The sequence below is a fragment of the Budorcas taxicolor genome, chromosome X (genome assembly GCF_023091745.1).
Source record: "Budorcas taxicolor isolate Tak-1 chromosome X, Takin1.1, whole genome shotgun sequence".
In the NCBI taxonomy this organism is placed as follows: domain Eukaryota; kingdom Metazoa; phylum Chordata; class Mammalia; order Artiodactyla; family Bovidae; genus Budorcas; species Budorcas taxicolor.
In genome coordinates, this window is record NC_068935.1 from 10,710,079 (window position 1) to 10,722,859 (window position 12,781).

General features: G+C 42.1%; 1 non-coding gene across 1 annotated transcript; it reads right to left on the minus strand.

Moving 5' to 3' along the window:
* Window positions 1-5,626: 5,626 nt before the first annotated feature.
* On the minus strand, window positions 5,627-5,699 carry TRNAE-UUC (transfer RNA glutamic acid (anticodon UUC)). Its single transcript has one exon. It is a non-coding gene; the product is annotated as a tRNA-Glu (tRNA).
* Between the last annotated feature and the right edge of the window lie 7,082 nt (window positions 5,700-12,781).

Sequence of the window (12,781 nt, forward strand, 5' to 3'; positions counted from 1 at the left end):
GGGTTGGGAATATCCCCTGGAGGAGGGCATGGCAACCCACTGCAGTATTCTTGCCTGGAGAATCCCATGGACAGAGGAGCCTGGTGGGTTACAGTCCTTGGGGTCACAAAGAGTCGGATATGACTGAGTGACTAAGCACAGCACAGCAAAAGATTGGTAGAGGTTCTGAAAGTCAGAAATTCTATAGTACTGACTTAACAAATGCCAAAACAAGAGTTCAGAATTCTGGAAATTATTTAGATTTATGGCAATGTTTTGTTTTTGCTCAATGAGCTGTATAGATTGTTTATCCATATGAATGAAATTACTAGTCCTCTTCCTCAAGTGAAAAGTGTGTTAGTTGCTCAGTCATGTCTGACTCTTTGCAACCCCATAGGCTGTAGCCCACCAGTCTTCTCTGTTCATGGAATTATCCTGGCAAGAATACTGGAGTGGGTTGCCATTCTCTTCTCCAGGGGATATTCCTGACCCAGGTATAAAACCTGGGTCTCCTGCATTGCAGGCATATTTTTAGCCACTGATATCTCCTAAATCCACCCTTCCTTCCAACCTCCACTGATCCAAACCTAGACCAAGCCTCGCTGGTCATGTCCATCTCTCCCATAAGCTGTTCTTTGCACCACTACCAGGGCACATGTGAAAAAAAGGAAAACCAGATCACTTCTCTTCCCTGCTCAAAACTGCTTCCTATCACATTTAAGCTTCCCTTGTGGCTCAGCTGGTAAAGAATCCACCTGCAATATGGGAGACCTGGGTTCGATCCCTGGGTTGGGAAGATCCCCTGAAGAAGGGAATGGCTCCCCACTCCAGTATTCTGGCCTGGAGAATTCCATGGACTGTATAGTCCACGGGGTCACAAAGAGTCAGACAGGACTGAGAAACATTTAAAATAAAATCCAGATTTTATTTAAATAAAATTACATTTAAAATAAAATCCAGTCTCTTTGACATGTTATATGTGTGCAATGTTCTATATTGCCTCTAATTGACTTAACACTTAAGTATCAGCTATGTAATATACCTTCTTTAATCTAAGATACATACTTGTCCCACTTTTTATCACCTCTGAAATTGGGATTAATTTAACCGTTAATAGCACATCATATTTTAATTGCAAGCATTTTTTTTCCTTGGTGCAGAAGAGAAATAAGGGTCTTACAATGTATGACATCTTGAATTCATAGAATCAATGATTTAATGAAATGGTGTATTGGTCTAAAAAGTAATCTTCTGAAATATTGGGCTACAGTGGGAACAAGTGGAAGTAGGAAGAAGCAGTGGGTTTAGTATATATTTTGAAGTAGAGAAAAAACAGGCAATGTTTATTCATATTGATAAACAATTTATTCAAGTCATTGTAAATTAGTTTTAATCCACACTCTGGGGGTGGTTTGTTAACATTTGAGTTATCCTGATCAGGAATATATACTCGGGGGGGGGGGTTATATAATCAGGGGGACTTCACATGCAGGGTAGTGAGGGGAGGGAATGCCTAAGCCTTCGTGTGGCAAGTTACTGAGCCCAAGCTCTTTAACAAGAGAAGCCTGACGGCCACGACTAGAGAAGTCCATGCACCGCAGTGAAGACCAAACGCAGTCAAAAGTTACAAAAAGATTTAAAAGGAATATACACTCAGGAGTAGTTAGTTTGCATTTTAAAGATCCTACTCAGATGACCTTACCCTAAAGATAGTCACACACACCCCAACTCCATGTACAGTTTCCTATCTGAACCTTGCTAAAGCAGTTCTTACACTTTCTTTGTGCCATGGGCCATTTTGGCCAACTGGTGAAGCCATTTCAGAGTCATGTTTTTAATGCACAACAAGATGAAACACATACAATTACAATTAAAACCAACTGGTTGAAATGCAATTATAAAAAATTTGACATATTATTATGTACACTTCTTTATTAACCTAGCAAATAACAAGATTTAGTGGCATGGTTAATAATCACCATAATTTTGAAATAGTGATATGTTTAATCTTTTGAGATATTGGCAATAGCCATAATGTGATATGAAAATGTTTGGTACATGTTGGTGACAAAATCACAGGTACTGCTAATAAGACTGGTTTGTTGACTACATTCAATTAGAAATTGATAAAATAAAGACATTTTCCCCCATCAAAGTCCCAGATCCCCCTGGATTCTATCCACAGGATCAAAGGTTAAGAAACCTTGCACCACAGACTCTGCTTATCAGCATAAGATTTGTAAGAAATACATTTCATTGGTGAAGTGAATTGTGTTCAAAATATGTGGAGTCACTAGAAATATTGTCCAGGTGCTTCCATCCTTGCATAAATACAATAGAACAATCTTGCAAGCCATTCTAACAGCTTAGCATTCTTTGGAGTAGCATTCTACACCTCAGACTCTGTGTGGTCTTATATCCCACTACATGATTGCCAACCTGCCAGACAGTTCCCAGCAATTCTTTCCTTGTATGGTTACTGCCTTCCCACACTGAATAGGGAATAATATAACTGCTGTAGAGTAACCAGGAGAATATTATGGAAATGTTCAAGTGTGAGTTTCCAGGCTAGGTTAGAAAAGACATTGCGGCTTCTGTCTTACCTTATCTTGGATCATTGCTCTGAACATTATGAGAAACAGAGAGGGCCATGTGGTAAGGAACAGAGATCTGTCAACCACTAACATGAACTTGCTAGGCATACAAGTAAGCCACCTTGAAAGCAGATCCCCAGGCCCATTCATGCCTTTAGATGACTGCAGCCCTAGCCAACATCTTGACTGCAACCTCATGAGAGACTCTCAGCCAGGACCAGCCAATGAAGCTGTTTCCAGATTCCTGACACACAGAAACTATGGGAAATAATAAATGTTTGAAATAAATACTAAAATTCACAGTAATTTGTAGCACAGCAGTAGATAACTAATATATACCACTGAATGAAAGATTTTCCTGTTCCATCCAGAAGATAGGCTGATCCTGTCACCATATAATTAGGCCACCTGTTTCAGGTAAATGTTTCATGCAAGCAACTTGCTGGAGTTTCTAAAGACAAGAAGACCCTATGTGACTGTTTGAACCCCTGATTGCTACTAACTGTATGTGTCATAGAATTTAGTCTGATGCTTGCCTTCATTGTAATGTTCTACCTAGTAAGGGCGGTTGTGGAAGAGGCAAATCCTGTAACCCTTACTTACCTCTCATCTTCAGAGGCTCCCTAAGTCTACCAAAAACAATGGGTTTAAGTCCATTGCCATCACATTTGCAAAGGCCTGCGTGTCCCTAGATAATCTGACTTTTACCTACCTTTCTAGGGGCTTACTTGGTGTCTCAGATGGTAAAAAATCTGCCTGCAGTGTGGGAGATCCAGGTTTGATCCCTGGGTAGGGAAGATCATCTGGAGAAGGGAATGGCAACCCACTCCAGTATTCTTGCCTGGAGAATCCCATGGACAGAGGAGCCTAGTGGACTACAGTCCATGGGGTCACAAAGAGTTGGACATGACTGAGCGACTAACACAAGGGGTTTCCCAGGTGACACTAGTGGTAAAGAATTTGCCTGGCAATGAAGGAGATGCAAGAGACATGGGTTCAATCTTTGGGTCAGGAAGATTCCCTGGAGGAGGAAATGGTAACCCACTCCAGTATTCTTGCCTGGGAAATCCCATGGCCAGAGGAGCCTGGCAAGCTATAGTCCATGGGGTCACAAAGAGATGGACATTCAGTTCAGTTCAGTCACTCAGTCGTGTCCAACTCTTTGCAACTCCATAAATTGCAGCACGCCAGGCCTCCCTGTCCATCACCATCTCCCGGAGTTCACTCAGACTCACGTCCATCGAGTCCGAGATGCCATCCAGCCATCTCATCCTCTGTCGTCCCCTTCTCCTCCTGCCCCCAATCCCTCCCAGCATCAGAGTCTTTTCCAGTGAGTCAACTCTTCGCATGAGGTGGCCAAAGTACTGGAGCTTCAGCTTTAGCATCATTCCTTCCAAAGAAATCCCAGGGTTGATCTCCTTCAGAATGGACTGGTTGGATCTCCTTGCAGTCCAAGGGAGTCTCAAGAGTCTTCTCCAACACCACAGTTCAAAAGCATCAATTCTTCGTTGCTCAGCCTTCTTCACAGTCCAACTCTCACATCCATACATGACCACAGGAAAAACCATAGCCTTGACTAGATGGACCTTAGTTGGCAAAGTAATGTCTCTGCTTTTGAATATGCTATCTAGGTTGGTCATAACTTTTCTTCCAAGGAGTCAGCGTCTTTTAATTTCATGGCTGCAGTCACCATCTGCAGTGATTTTGGAGCCCCCAAAAATAAAGTCTGACACTGTTTCTACTGTTTCCCCATCTATTTGCCATGAAGTGATGGGACCAGATGCCATGATCTTTGTTTTCTGAATGTTGAGCTTTAAGCCAACTTTTTCACTCTCCTCTTTCACTTTCATCAAGAGGCTCTTTAGTTCCTCTTCACTTTCTGCCATAAGGGTGGTGTCATCTGCCTATCTGAGGTTATTGATATTTCTCCCGGCAATCTTGATTCCAGCTTGTGTTTCTTCCAGTCCAGCGTTTCTCATGATATACTCTGCATATAAGTTAAATAAGCAGGGTTACAATATACAGCCTTGTTGTACTCCTTTTCCTATTTGGAACCAGTCTGTTGTTCCATGTCCAGTTCTAACTGTTGCTTCCTGACCTGCATACAGATTTCTCAAGAGGCAGGTCAGGTGGTCTGGTATTCCCATCTCTTTCAGAATTTTCCACAGTTTATTGTGATCCACACAGTCAAAGGCTTTGGCATAGTCAATAAAGCAGAAATAGATGTTTTTCTGGAACTCTCTTGCTTTTTCCATGATCCATCAGATGCTGGCAATTTGATCTCTGGTTCCTCTGCCTTTTCTAAAACCAGCTTGAACATCAGGGAGTTCACGGTTCACGCATTGCTGAAGCCTGGCTTGGAGAATATTGAGCATTACTTTACTAGCATGTGAGATGAGTGCAATTGTGCGGTAGCTTGAGCATTCTTTGGCATTGCCTTTCTTTGGAATTGGAATGAAGACTGACCTTTTCCAGTCCTGTGGCCACTGCTGAGTTTTCCAAACTGAGCATAAAAACTGAACTCATTTCTCACCCTATTCTCTCAGTCCTCTTCATGGCTGTATTCATTTGCTAGGACTGCCATAACAAAACACCACACACTGAGTGGCTTCAACAGAAGTTTGTCTCACATTTCTGGAGGATAGAAGTTCCAGTTCAAGACGTTGGCAGGGTTTTTTCCTTCTCAGAGCTGTGAAGAATCTGTTCCGTGCCTGTCCCCTAGCCTCTGGGGGCTCGCAGGCAATCTTGGGTGTTCCTTGGCTTATAGAACCATCACTCTAATCTCTGTTTTCATTTTCACATGTGTGCTCTCTGTGTGCATGTCTGCATTCAAATTCCCTTTTATAATGACATTAGTCATATTGGATTGGAAGCTCACCCTACTCCAGTATGATGTCCACTTAACAAATTATATCCAAATAAATTTGCTTTCTGAGGTACTGGGGCATCGGTGTATATATATATATATATATATATATATATATATATATATATATATATACACATACATATACATACATGTAGGCCACTCCTTGAGGCTTGTGGGATCTTGGTTCCCTGACCAGGGACTGAACCTGGGCCTTCAGCAGTGAAAGTGCTGAGTCCTAACCACTGGACCACCAGGGAATTCCCCTGCATGTGAATTTTTGAGGAGACACAATTCAGCCCATAACACTGGCCTTCTTTTTGTTCCTCTAGCACACCAGGCTCATTTCTACTTCAGGTCCTTTATATGCACTAGTTCTCCCTCTAGAACCCCAAAGAAGCACAACTGTTCCCTTCTCAGGACATAAGTGTCATCTCATATGTCACCTCCTCAAAGAGATCTTCCTTGATCATCCTAGCTACAAAAGCCCCTCTACCACACACATCACTGTCTACTCCTTTCCTGCTTCAACTTTCTTCATAGCACTCATCTTTACCTGGTATATTTCTTTTTTGAATTTAAAACTTTGAATTTATTTTTTGAATTTTTTCAAAATTAAAAACATTTTTGACTGCACTAGTTTGGTCACCTGATGTGAAGAACTGACTCATTGGAAAAGACCCTGATGCTGGGAAAGATTGAAGGCAGGAGGAGAAGGGGACGACAGAGGATGAGATGGTTGGATGGCATCGCTGACTTGTTGGCATCACCAAGTTTGAGCAAGCTCTGGGAGTTGATGATGGACAGGGAAGCCCGGCATGCTGCAGTCCATGGGGTCGCAGAGTCGGGCCTGAGTGAGTGAGCTGAGGCCTTCCTTGCTGCACGTGGCTTTCTCTAGCTGCGGTGAGTGGGGGCTGCTCTCTGGGTTCGGTGTGCAGGCTCCTCACTGCAGTGGCTCTCGTTATTGCAGAACATGGACTCTAGGCATGAGGGCTTCTGTACTGTGGCACACAGGCTTAGTTGCCCCATGGCACATGAAATCTTCCTGGCCAGGGATCAAACCCATGGCCCCTGCATTGGCAGGCAGATTCTTAACCAATGGACCACCAGGGAAGTCCTCTTTTTATTTTTAATTTGTCTTTCCCATCAGAATATAAGTTCCATAAAGACAGGGAGCTTGTCCATCTTATTTACTGTTGTCTCATCAGCTCTTAACAATGGCTATTAGAAAGTAAATATTCAATAAATGTTTGCTGAGTGAACATTTGAATGAGCAAATGCTCACTTTGTTGATTCTCTGATTTAGTCTCTGGAAAGCTCAGTTGAATCAAGTTTTCCCTGAGAAAATGGAACTTACACCAAGATATTAATTTTCCTCCTTGAAATGAACTAACTTATTATCCAATTATAAAACAGCAAAATAATATTCTTCCTCTCCCCCAAAGTGACCTTTTCTCCCCTCCATTTGTACTACCAGAAAGCCACCTGAGGGCAGCAAAAATCAGAGTGGAGAGAGGTCAGTTCCAAGGCAGAGGCACACTTTCAGTTTTCCCTCAAAGATTGTCTACCACGTGCTGTCTCCAGCCTGGCTAGTTCTTTTCACTTGTAGTGCATGCTGCTGTATAGCACGTGGCGTGCATGCATACTAAGTCACTTCAGTCGTGTCCTACAATTTTTGACCCCATGGACTGTAGCCCTCCAGGCTCCTCTGTCCATGGGATTCTCCAAGCAAGAATACTGGAACGGGTTGCCATGTCCTTCTCCATGGAATCTTCCCAGCCCAGGGATCAAATCTGCGTCTATCAAGTCTCCTGCATTGGCAGAAAGGTTCTTTACCACTAGCGCCACCTGGGAAGCCTTCACTTCTAGTAGGCGCGGATTAACAGGCCTAGCTGGACTGGATTCTGTGTGCCAAGTCGCCTAGTCCTGTCCGACTCTTTGTGATCCCATGGACTGTAGCCCACCAGGCTCCTCTGTCCATGGGATTCTTCAGGCAAGAGTACTGGAGTGGGTTGCCATTCCCTCCTCTGGGGAATCTTCTCAACCCAGGGATCGAACCAGTGTCCCTTAAGTCTCCTGCATTGGCAGGTGGGTTCTTCACCACTAGTGCCACCTTAGGAAAAGTAGGGGATCCCTTTTCATTGAATCAGCTTGTTCAGAAAAGGCCAAGGAGCTAAGTTACCTTCCAGCTGAGATTTCTAGATTTAACAGCCTTAAGTCAGAAAAATGGCTATATTTTGTTCTTTATTTTATTTGTTTGTTGTTTAAAAAGAACAGTCCACTTTGAGATCTGACCTGTCAGGTATCTCCCAGCTCTCAGCTGTATGACCTCTGACAGGCACTGAGATAAAATGATATCTAAACAAAGTCTCTTGGTTTTTTTTTTTTTTTATTGTTTGTTTTCCTATTTCCTTAATGATCAAAAGATGACTCCAAGCCAGAATCTTTGATGTTTATTCACCTAAACTCAGGCTTTTCCTGTCATAAAAAAAGGGAGGAGTGTGTGTGGTTTATGATCTGGGAAGAGTCAAGCAAGAGCAGAGGGAGGTTCAGTTTCTAAAGTGAAAGTGAAGTCGCTCAGTCGTGTCCGACTCTTTGCAACCCCATGGACTGTAGCCTAATAGGCTCCTCTGTCCATGGGATTTTCCAGGCAAGAATACTGGAGTGGGTTGCCATTTCCTTCTCCAGGAGATCTTCCCAACCCAGGGACTGAACCCAGGTTTCCCGTGTTGTAGGCAGACGCTTTACCATCTGAGCCACCAGGGAAGTCTTTCAGTTTCTAAACCATTTCTTAAAGGACAAGAAAGGAATCTAATTAAACCATCTTGCGAGATCAGTGCCCCAGTTTTTTTTCCCATTTAATCTTTTCCCAAACCTGCTTAAATGTTTGAGCCTTTGTGGGTTGCAGACTCTGTAAAGCAACACTTCTCAGATTTAATGTGCACATGAATCACCTAGTGATCCCGTCAAAAGGAAAATTCTGATTCAGTAGGTGTGGAGAGGATATTACAGGTGGATTAAGTGGGCCTTCACGCATTCACTTTGGCTTCAGCCCACCTCTGAACAGCCAATGCACCCTTGTTTTCCAGAGTCCTCTGCTGCAGTGCTCCATTCTGACTACTCCTTACTGCCAGATGCCCCAGGGACCTGTAATAGGTCCCTTTCTCAGTGGACCCTACCTTCTGTGAAAATACCAGTTACAGGTGATAGTGGGCTGATTAGTAACTTTCCCCTCTCCCTGGAGCAGAGGACCCATCCCCCACCCCTTCTTCAACACAAGATAACAGTGGAATTTAGTCACAGCCTCCAAGAACATAGTTTTCCCCAAAGGAATAATTCCAATGGTAAGAATTCTTGTCCTGTGACAGACTAATAAAAAACCATTTTAGTGGGATAGGGAAGAGGAATATCATTTTGAATTTCTGAAAAAAAAATGATACAACATAGGAGACTGTCAACCTGATTTACTTTCTCCTCTACCTGTCATCTGCTTTGGTCTCATTAAAGGCAGCATTTTCTTATTTTAGAAGTAGAACCATGAAACTGTCATATTAGTGTCTATTTCATATTTATGTACAAAGGAGTTGCAATTCCATAGCAAGAGAAGCAACAGAAATCTGAATGAAGTTTCCCAGTGGATGACAATACATTATTTGGTGTTTACTGAAGCTTAAAGGATCCTGATAATATTTGACCAATATTTTACCCAGTAATTTTTCTATAATTTCTTTATTTTGGTAGAATTGAAACTCGTTATCTAAAATTATTTAAACCTTCAAACCACAGCACAAAATATTTTATAGGGTAGCTTATTCTCATGCTCATTTATAAAAACAAAAATGGGCTCCTCAAGAGATAAATTTGCCCTACTAGAGATGTAAATGATTGCCTGGTCTACCTACATCATGTTGTTGTATTTTATTCTCTCAGTCATGTCCGACTCTTTGTGACTCCATGGACTATAGCCCATGGGATTCCCCAGGCAAGAATACCGGAGCAGATTGCCATGCCCTCCTCCAGGGGATCTTCCCAACCCAGGGCTTGAACCCTCATCTCCTGTGTCTCCTGCATCAGCAGGCGGATTCTTTACCACTCTGCCACTTGTCCTTCTCCTGCCTCAGTGACCATTATCCTGCACTAATAATCACATTAATTGATCAGATGATCATATAACCCAAGGATAAGTCATCTCATCTAATAGAATGGCCAGCTATCAGATCTGGCCTGTAGCATAAGAAAGGCTGGGCCAATCAAATTCTGTTCTCAGAAATATTGCTGAGGGAACAGAATGGATATAGAGATGAGAGGGAAAGTAATCCATGAAAAGAACAGAGAGGATACACCTCTTTTTTTAGGTGTAAAAAGAGATAGGGCCTCTTTTTTTCTTGCCATGCATTGAATTGGTTTCTGTTCTTTGCATCAGAGGAGTGAGAAAAGAAGCAATAACAAAGGAAAAAACACTGTAGCCTGGAGGGATAATGATGGTAGATTGTGAAGCTGGTGGCTTCTGTATAAGTAAAACATTAAAGACATTCCTTCCATCCTTCTTGCTACACTGTGAGCTCCTTGAAGAAAGGGACTATGTCTTATTCATCTTTGATTTCCTTACACCTTGTATAGAACAGATATCCAATAAATATCAAATTCCATTTTTTTGATGCATGCAAGTCATCAAGATCTGATAGCATAGTTTGGTTGATCACAACCTTTTCATCACCTAGGACTTCTTTCTTTACATTTCCCTCAGTAGACCTTATATTTTGAAAAATATTGTTCAACATGCATTAAATAATAATGATTTTTCTTACAAGATGCCTGAACTTCATTAATTTTTAAATTGTAAAGTCTAAAAGAAAGTCCAGTTTAGTTATTAGAATTAAAAAGAATTGAGCTAGGCTCTTGGGTAAAAATAAATATACCAATTGAATCCTATATAGATGACAAACAGATTAAAGATGAAATTTAAAATATTCAAAATATCAGGCAATAATAAATATGAACAATTAGGAATCAATATACAAAAAAATATGCAAGACTTCTATGGTTAAATAATAATATTTCATGAAAGACATTTAAAAATACCAAAGTGCTCTGTCCCAGCCCTGGGGCTTAAGCTTGATCAGCTTGTATTTTCTCCCAGAGCAGATGCAGAAACTTACCTCCACTACCTAAATAGATGTCCAAGGCTTATAGGTTTTAAGAACGGAAAGGGCAGGGATTTTACCTTACAAGCTAACAAGTGAGACTGTTTCATGGATGCTGGTGAAGACAAGAGACTTCTGGTCAGAGACAGGATTTTACTATTCCTGACACAGCAAGCAGCTTGAACTTCATGCTGGTTTTTGTGAGTTCCCCACGCCTCCCAGGACCCATAGGGGAGACATAAGCAGGGTAAGGGAGGGCCAGGCTGATGCTGTACATGACGTGGGTTTGCTTTGTGGCCAAGGAACACTTAGCTTGGGGGATTTATTGATTTATAGCAGGCAGAATCAAGGCCACTCTGTCTATGGGAGATATTAACTCATCTCTCAAGGCTGCTCACTGCCATAAGACTCAGAAATGGCCTGGGTAAAGAGCAGGTCAGGACCTTGCATTCTTGGCATAGCAATATTTGTAGGAGCATGAGAGGCTTGTGGAAGAGTAGTTCCAGAACAAGGGGTGTTTGTGGGTATTGTGAGGAGATATCTGCATGGGATAGGTGGTTCACGACAGAGCAAAATCTTTCTTTTTTAAATTGAGGTATAATTGACATATAACATTATTTTCGGATGCATAACACAATGATTTAACATTTTTATATATTGTCAAATGATCACCGCAATAAGTCTTGTTAACACTGGTTACCATATATAGTTAGAATTTTTTTTCTTGTGGTGAGGACTTTTAAGATATACTCTTAACAACTTTCAAATATGCAATACAGTATTATTAATTATAATTACCATACTGTACATTACATTCCCTAGCAAAGTTTTATTGTAGGTGAGATGGTGCAGCCACTGTGGAAAGCTGTTTAGCACTTCCTCAGTATGTTCAATATAGAATTACCATATGACCCAGCAATTTTACTACTAGGTACATACCCAAAAGAATTGAAAACAGGTGTTCAGACAAAAATTTGTACATAAATGTTCATAGCAGCACTATTCACAATAGCGAAAAGGTGGAAATAACCCAAATGTCCATCAATGGATGAATGGATGAACAAAATGTGGTATATTCATACAACAGAATATTATTCATTAAGGAAAGGGAATGAAGTCCTGATATATGCTACAATATGGACAATCGTTGGAAGCTTATGCTAAGTGAAAGAAGCCAGTCACAAAAGTCACATACTTTGACATATGTTCAAGCCAGCTCTGCTCACCATATGACAGGCCAATTAACCAAGGAGATGAGGTATTTAGGAAAGGCATGCATGCTCAGTTGTGTTAGGGGAAGCACACTGACTGAAACCACCAATCCTGGGCAGGCACCATAGCAACCATTTTCATGAGTTGTTTTATGACAGGAGGTCCTGGTAAGGAACTAATAAACCACCACCAACGAGAAGAGTTTGGGAAAGGTCAAAAGGAGACACGTTGGACACGTGTCCAACGACCTCCCAGAATCTTCCTCGCTGGTGTCCATCTTACCTAAGCAATGCATGCACCACCAGGAAGGGCTCCGAGTCAGTGATTGGTCAGGGACACCCTGGAAATGAATCCCACCATTGTAAAACCCAAGACTGCACGTGGCAGAGCAGTTCTGCTGGCTTCTCTCACCCTGCTGCTCTCCGCCTGGGCACCCCTTCCCAGTAAAATCTCTTGCTTTGTCAGCACATGTATCTCCTCAGACAATTCATTTCTGAGTGTTAGACAAGAGCCCACTTTTGGACCCTGGAAGTGGTCCCCCTTTCTGCAACAGTTGTGTCTGAGTCTTTGCAACCCCATGCCCACCTGGGGTCTTCTGTCCGTAGGATTTTCCAAGCAAGAATACTGGAGTGGCTTGCTGTTTTCTTCTCCAGGGGATCTTCCCCACCCAGGGATTGAACCCTGTCTCTTGCATCTCCTGCATTGGCAGGCAGGTTCTTTACCACTGTGCTACTCAGGAAGCCTGTCGAGGTAAGGAATAACAACTTTATTTGGAAAGCTGGCTGACGAAGAAGATGGCAGACTAAAGTCTCAAAATAACCATCTTGTCAGGGTCTGGATGCCAGGTTCTTTTATAGAACAGAGATGAGAGGAGGTGAGGAAATAAAGTAAAAAGGCCATTAATCCTGCAAATAACTTCTAGAATGGCAAGCCTTGGGGAAGGGATGTGTTAATGTCTTCTTTCTTGCAGTCATTCACAGGTGGAC